Source organism: Physella acuta, unplaced genomic scaffold, assembly GCF_028476545.2.
Source record: "Physella acuta isolate Inbredline_101_S28 unplaced genomic scaffold, ASM2847654v3 ptg001377l, whole genome shotgun sequence".
Classification (NCBI taxonomy): domain Eukaryota; kingdom Metazoa; phylum Mollusca; class Gastropoda; family Physidae; genus Physella; species Physella acuta.
Genome location: NW_026732892.1, coordinates 73,797 through 88,359, shown reverse-complemented (window position 1 = coordinate 88,359; position 14,563 = coordinate 73,797). Strand labels below are relative to the sequence as shown.

The 14,563-nt window shown below is 39.2% G+C and overlaps 1 pseudogene; it reads right to left on the bottom strand.

Annotated features, from left to right (window-relative positions):
• Nucleotides 1–282: 282 nt before the first annotated feature.
• Nucleotides 283–11,210, bottom strand: LOC131927154 (uncharacterized; annotated as a pseudogene).
• Between the last annotated feature and the right edge of the window lie 3,353 nt (nt 11,211–14,563).

Below are 14,563 nucleotides of genomic sequence, written 5' to 3'. Positions count from 1 at the left end.
TATATATATATATATATATATATATATATATATATATATATATATATATATATATATATATATATATATATATATATATATATATATATATATATAGTAATTAAATGGAGAAAATAAAATGGCATACGAACTAGACTAATATAAGATGTGCATACTCGGTTTTATTTGACTGCTTAGTTTACTGTGCTACCTCCTCAGGTGCAAAGTCACATGTTCACATTGTAGCCCCCAATGGACAGAAAGTTAAACGATCGTGGGGAAAAGGGTCTCTATTTTTTTTTTATAACAAATCAAATTTTATTCAGTCAACCCTCCAATAAAATCCTCCAGATATTTGGGGTCCATCAAGCAGCTTTCACAGACATCTCCTCCTCCTCATCTGAATCAACTTCTTCATTTTTTGTAACCAGGAGCATAGTCTTCTACTCTAAGGGCAATCTCTTCAGGGGAGGGTGGGGCCACTAGTGATATGGATGTTATGAAAGGACCTAATGCAATACTTTAATGTTTGCTGACCTCTTCAATGTAAATTTGAAAGTTTTCAACCAAGTGTTCAACAGGCTGCTCAATCAAACCCAAAAGAACTTGTAACTATCCTAATGATTCTGTCACTTTCTGAGATTCCACTGTGTAGCCTTAGAAAAACTTGTCCCACATTGCTTGTAGGTCACTTCCCAAAGTACCTGTGGGTGGACAAGAGGAGATGTGGAGGGTTCTTATGTTTACAATCATCACTCTCACATGACACAAACAAAAAGTTACCTTTTGCTCTCTGTGGAAATGTATCTCTCAAGTAATTACGTAGAGGTAAAATTTCAGTCCCACAATCTGTTGTGCACAGCACATGCTTAAAGTCTGTGGCCTTCAACACTCCAGTGGTGATCATTTTAAGAACTTCTTCCGGAGTTCCAACTAGTTTAGCACCCAGTGATGTGGCAAGTTTCATCTTCTCTGGCGCCTTACACAAAACAAGAATAGCTGGTGGTGAACCAAATGGGAATTCATATGGAAGTCTGACAGTTGTTCCAACTGTTCCCATAAATTTTGTCTTTTTTTTTTGGTAGTTAGGTCCAGCCTCATGGTATAGGGGGCCTACCTTTTTTTTGGTAGTTAGGTCTAGCCCCATGCTATAGGGGGCCTACCTTTTTTTGGTAGTTAGGTCTAGCACATGGTATAGGGGGCCTACCTTTTTTTTGGTAGTTAGGTCTAGCCTCATGATATAGGGGGCCTACCTTTTTTTTGGTAGTTAGGTCTAGCCTCATGGTATAGGGGGCCTACCTTTTTTTGGTAGTTAGGTCTAGCCTCATGGAATAGGGGGCCTACCTTTTTTTGGTAGTTAGGTCTAGCACATGGTATAGGGGGCCTACCTTTTTTTTTGGTAGTTAGGTCTAGCCTCATGGTATAGGGGGCCTACCTTTTTTTGGTAGTTAGGTCTAGCACATGGTATAGGGGGCCTACCTTTTTTTTGGTAGTTAGGTCTAGCACATGGTATAGGGGGGCTACATTTTTTTTTGGTAGTTAGGTCCAGCCTCATGGTATAGGGTGTTATGTCCGACCTCCGACAGCCGCGGAGGGAGCGGACACCCCAGGTTCGTTTGGTATGGTACCGATAGAAGACGTTGTAACGGAATCTCAACAACTTGCCGTGAGCTCGTTAATGCTGTCTAGGGGTAAAACACGACAAATCGAAGAGACTCACACGACTACCTTTTTTTGGTAGTTAGGTCTAGCACATGGTATAGGGGGCCTACCTTTTTTTGGTAGTTAGGTCTAGCACATGGTATAGGGGGCCTACCTTTTTTTGGTAGTTAGGTCTAGCACATGGTATAGGGGGCCTACCTTTTTTTGGTAGTTAGGTCTAGCACATGGTATAGGGGGCCTACCTTTTTTTGGTAGTTAGGTCTAGCACATGGTATAGGGGGCCTACCTTTTTTTGGTAGTTAGGTCTAGCACATGGTATAGGGGGCCTACCTTTTTTTTTTGGTAGTTAGGTCTAGCACATGGTATAGGGGGCCTACCTTTTTTTGGTAGTTAGGTCTAGCACATGGTATAGGGGGCCTACCTTTTTTTGGTAGTTAGGTCTAGCACATGGTATAGGGGGCCTACCTTTTTTTGGTAGTTAGGTCTAGCACATGGTATAGGGGGCCTACCTTTTTTTGGTAGTTAGGTCTAGCACATGGTATAGGGGGCCTACCTTTTTTTTTTGGTAGTTAGGTCTAGCACATGGTATAGGGGGCCTACCTTTTTTTGGTAGTTAGGTCTAGCACATGGTATAGGGGGCCTACCTTTTTTTTGGTAGTTAGGTCTAGCACATGGTATAGGGGGCCTACCTTTTTTGGTAGTTAGGTCTAGCACATGGTATAGGGGGCCTACCTTTTTTTGGTAGTTAGGTCTAGCACATGGTATAGGGGGCCTACCTTTTTTTTGGTAGTTAGGTCTAGCACATGGTATAGGGGGCCTACCTTTTTTGGTAGTTAGGTCTAGCACATGGTATAGGGGGCCTACCTTTTTTTGGTAGTTAGGTCTAGCACATGGTATAGGGGGCCTACCTTTTTTTTGGTAGTTAGGTCTAGCACATGGTATAGGGGGCCTACCTTTTTTGGTAGTTAGGTCAAGCACATGGTATAGGGGGCCTACCTTTTTTTTTGGTAGTTAGGTCTAGCACATGGTATAGGGGGCCTACCTTTTTTTTTGGTAGTTAGGTCTAGCACATGGTATAGGGGGCCTACCTTTTTTTGGTAGTTAGGTCTAGCACATGGTATAGGGGGCCTACCTTTTTTTGGTAGTTAGGTCTAGCACATGGTATAGGGGGCCTACCTTTTTTTGGTAGTTAGGTCTAGCACATGGTATAGGGGGCCTACCTTTTTTTTGGTAGTTAGGTCTAGCACATGGTATAGGGGGCCTACCTTTTTTGGTAGTTAGGTCTAGCACATGGTATAGGGGGCCTACCTTTTTTTGGTAGTTAGGTCTAGCACATGGTATAGGGGGCCTACCTTTTTTTTGGTAGTTAGGTCTAGCACATGGTATAGGGGGCCTACCTTTTTTGGTAGTTAGGTCAAGCACATGGTATAGGGGGCCTACCTTTTTTTTTGGTAGTTAGGTCTAGCACATGGTATAGGGGGCCTACCTTTTTTTTTGGTAGTTAGGTCTAGCACATGGTATAGGGGGCCTACCTTTTTTTGGTAGTTAGGTCTAGCACATGGTATAGGGGGCCTACCTTTTTTTGGTAGTTAGGTCTAGCACATGGTATAGGGGGCCTACCTTTTTTTGGTAGTTAGGTCTAGCACATGGTATAGGGGGCCTACCTTTTTTTGGTAGTTAGGTCTAGCACATGGTATAGGGGGCCTACCTTTTTTTGGTAGTTAGGTCTAGCACATGGTATAGGGGGCCTACCTTTTTTTGGTAGTTAGGTCTAGCACATGGTATAGGGGGCCTACCTTTTTTTGGTAGTTAGGTCTAGCACATGGTATAGGGGGCCTACCTTTTTTTGGTAGTTAGGTCTAGCCCCATGCTATAGGGGGCCTACCTTTTTTTGGTAGTTAGGTCTAGCACATGGTATAGGGGGCCTACCTTTTTTTGGTAGTTAGGTCTAGCACATGGTATAGGGGGCCTACCTTTTTTGGTAGTTAGGTCTAGCACATGGTATAGGGGGCCTACCTTTTTTTGGTAGTTAGGTCTAGCACATGGTATAGGGGGCCTACCTTTTTTTGGTAGTTAGGTCTAGCACATGGTATAGGGGGCCTACCTTTTTTTGGTAGTTAGGTCTAGCACATGGTATAGGGGGCCTACCTTTTTTTTGGTAGTTAGGTCTAGCACATGGTATAGGGGGCCTACCTTTTTTTTTTGGTAGTTAGGTCTAGCACATGGTATAGGGGGCCTACCTTTTTTTGGTAGTTAGGTCTAGCACATGGTATAGGGGGCCTACCTTTTTTTTGGTAGTTAGGTCTAGCACATGGTATAGGGGGCCTACCTTTTTTGGTAGTTAGGTCTAGCACATGGTATAGGGGGCCTACCTTTTGTTTGGTAGTTAGGTATAGCCTCATGGTATAGGGGGTCTACCTTTTTTTGGTAGTTAGGTCTAGCACATGGTATAGGGGGCCTACCTTTTTTTGGTAGTTAGGTCTAGCCTCATGCTCAGGTAAAATAATCCCCTCATGTTATCCAGCATTGCTGGCTGGGCAAATGCCTTGTGCCGCAGTAAAGCCTCTTGAATAGAGAAGTGCTGGACTGGATAAAACTTGTGGACCCAAACATTATCCAGCGATTTAGCTGCTAAGATGTTGCTTTTCTCTTGTTCACTGACATTCACTGTGGCCCTCTTCCTATCTTTCTTAGAGATATAACTATTTTTTTTATCCACATCAACTTTAGCATCTTTAACCCTTTGTTTCTTGTTGCGGTGGCAGACTTGGAATACAGGACTGAGGGTTGGAATTATCTGTTGCCTGACTCTTGATCCCAATGTAGAAATTAAAACTTTTGATAGTGTCAATGACTTTGTTAGGGAGGCTGCAAAGGATCACACTACTGCAGCATCACAGCAAGTTAACGAAAGCGTAACAGAAACCACCATAGAGGCCGAAGCCATGGAGACAATAGCGATCAGAAATTCCATAGTAACAGGGTCTCAAAAAGATGGGAATCAAGAAAATTTGGAGGCTGTCGACGAAACAATAAATGATATTCTTCAAGATAACACTAGTTCAGAAAACATAACGAAACCGCTAAAGGAAAATAAAAGCTCACAAAGTATATCAGCAACAAAGGTATCAGGTCAACTGTCATTTAGTCAAGCAATCAGTTCAAGTAAAAATCAATTACCTACAGTAAAGCCACCTCAAAGGGTCGTGACCAGGGCCCAACGGGATAGCAAACCAGCGGTTGGAAAGTTTGGCGTTAAAAGACCACCACCATCCAGCACTCCAGAAACAGATGTTCGAAAGAAAACCCCAAATAATTCATGCTAACTCTGGCAACATTGAACATCAGGGGGGGGCTAGGGACAAACACATTATATAAACAACATAATAAATAAACACAATATTGACATCCTACTTTTACAGGAAACTAACATTGGAACAACAGAAGAAGCAAATAAACTAGATGAATAATTAATATCGACAGTCTCAAGCTAAACATCACTCGATCAGCCCTCAAGTAAATTAACATTAGAACAGTCTTCTGTTTCCCAGGTTTTTAAAAGTGCACAACCTGAATGGTAGAAAGAGATACACACCTCACCACCCCCCCCCCCCCACACACACACTTCCCCCCACTCAACCGGACTGGCGGATTTTTCAAGGTAGCGTGCCCTCATTGCCAAGGGTCAATTTTATGTCATGGAAAGTTTTGGAATGATAGATCAGTATGTGTATTACAGAGACACTTCTCCCACGGTCGTTTTTATTTCTGTCCATGTGGGCTACAATGTGAACTTTTGACTCCTCAGCTAAGGACAAAGCACAGTAAACTAAGCAGTCAAGAGAAACCTAGTTTGCACACCTTATTTTAGTCTAGTTCTTATGCCATTTTATTTTCTCCATTTGATTATTATATATGCAATTGATGTTCATGTCTTTGATGCTGTGTAAAATCTATCAAATAAATTATTATTACTGATTTAAATGTTTAAAACAATTGAATTAATTAAAGATATAGATGTTTGAAAGGGAAGAGTGTTTGCTTTTACGTATCTCATTGTAATAACATAGCTTTTACGATTGCTTAAAACTTGTATCATTTTAATTCTCTGTAATCCCAAATTCATTTCAGTTCTACTTTAAAAAAAAAAAAAAAAAATAAAAAAATTCCCCCTCTCCCCCCCCCCCCCCCCCTTCGTCCCCTCAGCCTACCACGCTGAGGAAAAAAATCCATTGGATCATCATTTAATTACACATTTGCATTTTCAGTTTCAGGTTGGTTTTTTTTTTTTGAAAAGTGTCTCTATGACCAATAGAATTAGAGAAATGCAATGCGGGAAATAAACAACATTAACGAGAAAAGAGTGTGTTTTAAATAGCAAACGTGTTATGTTAATTAGGGTTTCGAATCATTGATGTTATTAGATTAATGATACACCATAATATTAAATACACATTTATTAGTTAAAATTAGTTAATTATTTTTTTTTAAATCATGAAATTTTGTTGTTTACAATTAAAAATAGTGTATAGCGTTTGAGACATGATTTTTTTTTTAAAAAGTTCATTATTATGAAATCTAGTTTTGAGTTTTTTCCCTTGAAAAAAAAAAAACCCGATGGAAAAGCCGAAGTTGAATCTATCTATCTATATATATAATTCTCTTCTGGGAGCCGTTAGAAAACAAGCTGCAAGCGTCTCCTTGCAGTCCCCTCTCTTTCTCTCTATCACTATCACTACCACCCCCACCCCACCCCCAAATTGTCTGGTGAGCTGTTTACATTTTACTATCATAGAGACGGGTTTGGTGACGGCTATTAGGGGCAGATAATTTAGTTTGAAACGATTTTAAACTTAGAGGAGGTAACTAAGAGGAGGCTGTTTTCACGTGGGGGGGGGGGGGGGGGGGTGAAGGGGTTTTAGTGTTTTTAAGCAAATATTTTCAGTGGCAGCATTGGTACTGTCGAATTCACAAATTATAAATTACCGAAAAGTAGAAAAAAATACAACTAAATAGCGGCGTATGTTACGCAGCGGGTCGGCTCGTTTCTTATAATAGATCAGGACCCTCGTTACGGCTAGAGCAATCGTGTAGGACTTAGCTACTATTACATGACTAGGACATTCCGGAGGACTAGGACACTCAAATAACAAATAAACATGGACGCTAAAATTAGGACTATGAAACACTCAAATGGGGACCAGGACACACTCAAAGTAGAACCAGGACACTCTCAAATGAGGACTACAACAAACAAAGACGCTAAAATTAGATCTAGAGCACTCGTGTAAGACAGTACGATACCTGGCATCAGTGGTGTAGCGAGGTCGGGTGTTACCCGGGACGGCACTTAATGGCGTAGCGACCCTTCTCAGCGCCCGGGGACAAACTTTCAACTTTCGATTCGCACTCCCCTCCCCCTCTCCACCCTTGTCGGGATTTGACAAACGACTTTTAACACTCGAATTAATAAGTTAATTAAGTGGAATTATCATTTTTATGATTTGCTATTTTTTTGCCTTGATGTCACCGCCCCTACATGGTGTCACCCCCCCCCCCCCCCCGTCGCTACGCCACTGACTGATATATCATGACGGATGAATTTCGTTATCATGCCCAGCAAAGACGTCCTATATATTTTAGACCGTCCAACATATCTCCTATTCTGTCAGCCTCACCCAACAAAGACGTCCTATATATTTTAGACAGTCCAACACCTCTCCTATTCTGTCAGCCTCACCCAACATAGACGTCCTATATATTTTAGACCGTCGTCCAACATCTCTCCTATTCTGTCAGCCTCACCCAACATAGACGTCCTATATATTTTAGACAGTCCAACACCTCTCCTATTCTGTCAGCCTCACCCAACATAGACGTCCTATATATTTTAGACCGTCCAACATCTCTCCTATTCTGTCAGCCTCACCCAACATAGACGTCCTATATATTTTAGACCGTTGTCCAACATCTCTCCTATTCTGTCAGCCTCACCCAACATATACGTCCTATATATTTTAGACCGTCCAACATCTCTCCTATTCTGTCAGCCTCACCCAACATAGACGTCCTATATATTTTAGACCGTCCAACATCTCTCCTATTCTGTCAGCCTCACCCAACATAGACGTCCTATATATTTTAGACCGTCGTCCAACATCTCTCCTATTCTGTCACCCTCACCCAACATATACGTCCTATATATTTTAGACCGTCATCCAACATCTCTCCTATTCTGTTAGCCTCACCCAACATAGACGTCCTATATATTTTAGACCGTCCAACATCTCTCCTATTCTGTCAGCCTCACCCAACATAGACGTCCTATATATTTTAGACCGTCCAACATCTCTCCTATTCTGTCAGCCTCACCCAACATAGACGTCCTATATATTTTAGACCGTCGTCCAACATCTCTCCTATTCTGTCAGCCTCACCCAACATAGACGTCCTATATATTTTAGACCGTCGTCCAACATCTCTCCTATTCTGTCAGCCTCACCCAACATAGACGTCCTATATATTTTAGACCGTCGTCCAACATCTCTCCTATTCTGTCAGCCTCACCCAACATAGACGTCCTATATATTTTAGACCGTCCAACATCTCTCCTATTCTGTCAGCCTCACCCAACATAGACGTCCTATATATTTTAGACCGTCGTCCAATATCTCTCCTATTCTGTCAGCCTCACCCAACATAGACGTCCTATATATTTTAGACCGTCGTCCAACATCTCTCCTATTCTGTCAGCCTCACCCAACATAGACGTCCTATATATTTTAGACCGTCCAACATCTCTCCTATTCTGTCAGCCTCACCCAACATATACGTCCTATATATTTTAGACCGTCATCCAACATCTCTCCTATTCTGTCAGCCTCACCCAACATAGACGTCCTATATATTTTAGACCGTCCAACATCTCTCCTATTCTGTCAGCCTCACCCAACATAGACGTCCTATATATTTTAGACCGTCCAACATCTCTCCTATTCTGTCAGCCTCACCCAACATATACGTCCTATACATTTTAGACCGTCATCCAACATCTCTCCTATTCTGTCAGCCTCACCCAACATAGACGTCCTATATATTTTAGACCGTCCAACATCTCTCCTATTCTGTCAGCCTCACCCAACATAGACGTCCTATATATTTTAGGTCGTCCAACATCTCTCCTATTCTGTCAGCCTCACCCAACATAGACGTCCTATATATTTTAGACCGTCGTCCAACATCTCTCCTATTCTGTCAGCCTCACCCAACATAGACGTCCTATATATTTTAGACCGTCCAACATCTCTCCTATTCTGTCAGCCTCACCCAACATAGACGTCCTATATATTTTAGACCGTCGTCCAACATCTCTCCTATTCTGTCAGCCTCACCCAACATAGACGTCCTATATATTTTAGACCGTCCAACATCTCTCCTATTCTGTCAGCCTCACCCAACATAGACGTCCTATATATTTTAGACCGTCGTCCAATATCTCTCCTATTCTGTCAGCCTCACCCAACATAGACGTCCTATATATTTTAGACCGTCGTCCAACATCTCTCCTATTCTGTCAGCCTCACCCAACATAGACGTCCTATATATTTTAGACCGTCCAACATCTCTCCTATTCTGTCAGCCTCACCCAACATAGACGTCCTATATATTTTAGACCGTCCAACATCTCTCCTATTCTGTCAGCCTCACCCAACATATACGTCCTATATATTTTAGACCGTCATCCAACATCTCTCCTATTCTGTCAGCCTCACCCAACATAGACGTCCTATATATTTTAGACCGTCCAACATCTCTCCTATTCTGTCAGCCTCACCCAACATAGACGTCCTATATATTTTAGACCGTCGTCCAACATCTCTCCTATTCTGTCAGCCTCACCCAACATAGACGTCCTATATATTTTAGACCGTCCAACATCAACTAGCACCCAGCACCCCACCTCGCTATGTTGCTCTGGACGCCCTGTATGTATTCCATAGTCTTCTACCTCTAGAGGTATTCAATTTGAAATGAATCCCAATTATTTCTTATGGTCTGCTCAAATTTAAAAAATTCTATATTAATAAATAGCATTGTCCCCTGAATATTTAAGAGCTAACCTATAATTAATGTCCTATGTGGAATGAATGAAACGCAAAGTTGAATTTTGAATTCTTACACTGCAGGGTATATAACCCAGAAAATATTTCATAGCTGCAAATAATTGAGTTACTTCCCCTGTATTGTAAGTAAACACAGCTAACAGATCCATATAATATTATTACGAGCAAGTAACCTGGTTGGTGACCTTTTACTTTTTACTTAATTTAAGGGGGCAGTATCACCCAGACATTTGAAAATTGACGAAAAAATTTGCCAAAAAAAAACTATTACACATACACACATAATTTTTTTACCATAATAGTAATTAATAAGGAGCTATAAAACAGCACATAAAAGAAAGTTAATGTATGATGCAAACATTTTTTATAAATTTTTTAACCAAAAATTTTTTACAAAGTAATTTGTGGCTGCGGTTTTCCAACATTTAGGCCCTTCCTGCTGAAATTACACAGAGAGATGCATAACAGGATGGCCTATCGCTGGAACTAGAAGATATCCATTGTGGCAAATTTTGAAATTTTTAGAATTTTTCAAAGTCAGACCAAAAAATTCGAACTTAGAAATTTTCTAAAAAATGTATCCCTCATTAGAATCCTATGATTTTAGTTCCGACGATAGCCATTAACGCAAGGAAGGTTTATACCAAATTTTAAATACTTTACTTATGGTTTCGGAAAATTGTTTACAAAAAAATTCAAAATGTAATAAAATATTAACAAAATATTTATTTGCAAATATGTTGCTATACATATACCCTACAATTTATATACTGTATTATAGCAGAAGAAGCATTACTACTGCTGTACAATTTTGACATATGTATGTCGAATAGTTTTTTTTGTGTGAATATTTTTGTTTTCCTCCCTTAGTCTGGGTGATACTGCCCCCTTAAGCTAGAGATGACTGCTTTTTTTTACTCAATTTCGAAATTACAAGAATTAGCAAAATCTAGCTGTCTATTTTTTTTTTTGCCTCAGATAATTTACAGCGTCAGTTTGCCTTGCTATGTTCGCTTTAGTATTACAGTTTTCATCGTCGGCTTGTGAGGACTGATACAGATTTTACAATAGTTTTACTTCTTTCTGCCGTACTTTCTTTCATTTAGTATGGTTTACTTATAATTTTCTCTCTCTTCAGGGTGCTGGGCTAATCAGGTATGGGCTTATAAGTGGGGTTGAAAGTGATTTGGGAGTAAAGAAAAATTATATTATCAGCAGTCTGGATAATATATTGAGTACTATAGTAGTCCTCCCACTGTAGTTTTAAAAAAAATATTTAAAATTTTTTTAAAATAATTTACTTCTTAGCTTTAAACAGTTTAAGCGCCTTGATCATAAATTGTATATATAATAATTAAATGAAAAAAGTAAAATGGCAAAAGAACTAGACTAAAATATGGTCTGTAACTCATGTTTCTTTTGACTGCTTAGTTTACTGTGCTCCATCTTCTGCTGTGAAGCCAAAGGTTGACATTGTGGCCAGAAAAAAAACGACCGTGGGAAAAGGGTTGCTTTAATACTTATACTGATTTATCATTCCTAAATTCTTCTTGATCCAAAATCGTCACCTTGTGATCGGTTGTTTCTTTAAAAAAAATGTAAATACAAGATGATAATTATTTGCTTCCAGTGGCGTAGGCGGGGAGGGGGGGGGGTTAGGGGGGTCATAACCCCCCCCCCCCCCATAGACCCCTCGGTATATATATAAAGTATGAGGGGGGGGGTGCAAATCGAAAGTTTGAGTGGGGGGAGGGGTGCAAATCTAAAGCTTGTCCCCGGGTAAAAATTGGAACCCCCCTCCTTGAGACGATCCTGGCTACGCCACTGTTTGCTTCTGATGGGTTTAGCAGTTTTGTATTTCTCTGAAATACATTGAAGCATATGATACTACGTACTTGTCCATTTCCACTGTCAAGTACCTGAGGTTTTTATTTTCACGATTGATTTTTTGAGAATTGTCCGAATTCAGTGTTAATAAGATTTACCTGCAAACAACTCTTTTAAGAGGATGGTGTATGTCTGCGTGTTTAAATAGATTATATTGTTGGTAGCTAATAAATATATAAGATTGCGAAGCTGTTTTTAGTTAGGTGAGAGTTCCCAGTCTGTCTTAGCTTTGCTTGAAATATTTCTTTTAACTCGATGTCGGAGTATTTTTAAAAATAAAACCTGATTTTATTCCTTTATTTACATATAGTCGATCTATAAATAGCCGTTGCTACTAGTCTGTTTTCGACTTCTGTTCTTTGTCTAGTCGTGTTAATTATGTGTGATTGCTTTATTTATTGTGGCTGTTTGATTGGTGATATTTCATATTTTCGCCTGTACCATTTGTTTTCTGTTTTGACATACCATCTAATTAAATGTTTCTCAGTTTCTTGTATATTTTGTTTACATATTTAACGTGTTGTTATTTTATCAGTTTGATTATGAACCTGGTTATGTAATGTTTTTTTTTCTTGTTTAAAATATGTATTGATGGTTGTTATAGCATAAATATGTTATGTGTGTCAGTTTCTTTGATGTGCTCTTTTCTTTTCGTAGGAGCTTTAATATAATATAGAGGGGGGGGGGGGGAGGAGTATTAAAAATTAAAAATAAAATTGTTTCAATTTTATTAAATTATTGCATTTTTTTTCTTTTTCCTTGGTTATAAATAACACCAGTTTTGTATTCGAGAATGTAAATTTGAAAAATAAATGGTTGTAAATAATATAGATTCCAGCCTAAAATTGTTATACATGAATCCTTTAGGACAGGGTGAAAAATATCCGAGAACTTAAAAACGATTATATATGTTTGTTCACATAGTCGACCAATTGATCACATTTCGTGGAAGCTTCTTCAAAAATATTTGTAATGTATTTATATTAACAGTTTTGAATTACTGAAACACTAAAATTTAAATTTCTATTTATATTAAAATAAATATTTGAAAATAGAATTTAAAAGGAAATTTTTTAATTTATTTAATCAAAAAAACAATTCAAGGAATATTTTTACAAGCGCAGGGTTTCATTTTATACTACTTATTTAATAATTTCAATTTGAGTTGTCTATCCTGGTAACAAAAATTGATGTAAAAATAACTGCTTGTTTTGTTATTGAGAAAAAACTAAAGGACTTTGTCGATAAAATGTGTAAGAGATTTCTTGAGCAATAGATGATTTTATTTTAAAATATGAGGCTGTATTATTTTATTTTCAGCGCATTTTGAAGTTATTTATACATTTATACGTATTTCCCAAATTATTCGGCCCCGCACTAATTTAAAAAATAAAATAAATATTATATCAACTTTTAAAAACAAAATGGAGTAGAATCACAAAGAAGACAGGAAAATTCGTATAATTTTTTAGGAATGGGAAATAATAAGCACTACTTTCAAAATTGGACAGAAACCCGTGAATGTATTATACTTCATCATTTTCCCTGAAACTGTACTCATGTTAGAGTTAGTTTAGAAACCAGAAATGGAGTAAAGTACCACTTTAGCATTAGCACTATGGCTTAGAATGGATCAAGCTACTCGTAAAGTTTAACGATGAAGACAATCTTGTAAAACTATGCCACTCTAGCGAGCACATGACATTTCTTAAGGACTAGGACGCTCGTATAGCTAACAAGGACACTCAAATTAGCGATAGGACACAGTCAAACTAAGACTAGGAAACACTCTAATTAGGACTACGGCACACGCTAATTAGGACTAGGGCACACCTCAATTAGGACTAGGACACTTGTATAGCAAACATGGACACACACAGTAGGACACAATCAAACTAAGACTGAGCACTCTAATTAGGACTAGGACACAACCCAATTAGGACTAGGATACACTCTAATTAGGACTAGGGCACACCCCAATTAGGACTAGGATACACTTTAATTAGGACTAGGACAAACCCCAATTAAGACTAGGAAACACTCTAATTAGGACTAGGGCACAAGCTAATTAGGACTAGGGCACACCCCAATTAGGACCAGGATACACCCCAATTAGGACTAGGAAACACTCTAATTAGGACTAGGGCACACGCTAATTAGGACTAGGGATCACCCCAATTAGGACTAGGGCACACCTCAATTAGGACTAGGAAACACTCTAATTAGGACTAGGGCACACGCTAATTAGGACTAGGGCACACCCCAATTAGGACTAGGACACTTGTATAGCAAACATGGACACACACAGTAGGACACAATCAAACTAAGACTGAGCACTCTAATTAGGACTAGGACACGCCCCAATTAAGACTAAGAAACACTCTAATTAGGAATAGGGCACACGCTAATTATGACTAGGGCACATCCCAATTAGGACTAGGGCTCACCCCAATTAGAACTAGGACACTTGTATAGCAAACATGGACACACAAAAAGACACACTTAAATGAGGACAAGGACACGCTCAAATGAAGACTACAACAAACAAAGACGCTTAAATTAGATCTAGAGCACTCGTGTAAGACAAATTGATTGATTTTGTCGCGAGATCTGCAGACAGTATGATATCTGGCATATCATGCCGGGTGAATTTCGTCATCATGCCAAGCAAAGACGTCCTATATATTTTAGACCGTCGTCCAACATCTCTCCTATTCTGTCAGCCTCACCCAACATAGTTCCTATATATTTTAGACCAGTGGTTCCCAAACTTTTTCAAGTGGCGACCCTCTTTTATAAAAAAAAGCAACGTGAAAATGTAAATGTATAATTAAATGATGATTCAAGGTGATTTTTTTTTACATCGGCGTGGTGGGCTGAAGGGGCTAGTGCTGAAATAAATTTGGGATTAC